Here is a 1,299-nt window from a genome sequence, read left to right as displayed (position 1 = left end):
TATATATATATATATATATATGGTGTTCCCTTGCTTCAGTTTTTTTCTTATATTAATTGTAGTTCGGCCAAATTTCTTTCGTCACACTTATATGGCCTCAACAGTGGTCCTTTGCTGTCTTCTTTCATTTGTGTGTGTCTTTATCTACTAATTATCTGCAAAAATGGCAGATCATTCAGCCTTGTAGAGCCGTCTATATAAATTGTTCTTCAAAGAGATACGTAGCCGTCGGGCTGGCTTTCGCCATAGCAACCACTAATCTATTCCTGTGTATGCAATCAAACGGAAGTGACCTGTCTTGACAATTCCAAGTTGGCGCAAGTGAGAACAAGCTACTAATAAATCCTATGAAAACTGAAATGCAGCTGGATTACTCTCTTACGACTGTTTGGGAAACAATAGCAGATCATTAGTAAAGAGAGAGAGAGACGCACACAAAAGAAAGATGATATCAAAGGGCTACTGATGAGGTCACAGAAGTGTGATGAAAGACGTCTGGTCGAAATACAATTAATATAAAATAAAGCTGAAGTAAGTTCACACCAAATATATACTACATGTGTTTTTATTGGCTAAACTGGCAACACGACCATCCCCAAATACAACAATATGATTAATATATTATACAGAAAGTCAATACATCATTTAAACGCAATTTAAAGTATTATTCGTCCAGAAAGAACGTGGCAGCTGCGTTTAAAGAAGTAAAAAAACACAATATATAACGCAGAGAGCAGACCGTTACCCAAACAACCACTAGAGAGTAATCCATATGCATTTCAGTCTTGATAGGATTTATAAGTATTGTGTTATTACTTGCACCAACTTGCAGTAGTCACGATAGATCGCTTCCGTTATATTGTATACACAGGAATAGAATAGTGGTTTTTATAGCGTAAGCTAGCCCGACGGCTACATATGTCTTTCGAGGACAAGCTATATAGACGGCCCTACAAGGCTGAATGTTATATTCTGTTTTTACAAACCAGTGTTGGAAGTCTATGTTATTTTTATATACTGCTCATCAATACGGTGTATTATATCTCTACGAACACCGCAATAACTTGACTTTTGCTGAAGTGTTTGCATTGGATAAGATATTTAGATGGCTATTTTAAATTGATGTTTATTGGCCGTTCTGTCTTTCCTTCTTCTGCAAGAATTCTCTCAACCACCATAATCGCATTCACGCCCTCCTCTCGGAGCACATCACACCCAGAAACACATATCTTCGACACACAGAGATAGTCCCACAAGTTCACTCTAGCCACTCTGCGCATTGGCATCTCTCTCTCTCTC

The sequence above is a fragment of the Octopus bimaculoides genome, chromosome 19 (genome assembly GCF_001194135.2).
Source record: "Octopus bimaculoides isolate UCB-OBI-ISO-001 chromosome 19, ASM119413v2, whole genome shotgun sequence".
NCBI lineage: Eukaryota > Metazoa > Mollusca > Cephalopoda > Octopoda > Octopodidae > Octopus > Octopus bimaculoides.
The sequence above is the reverse complement of the archived record's forward strand: the minus strand, read 5'-3'. Positions refer to the sequence as shown.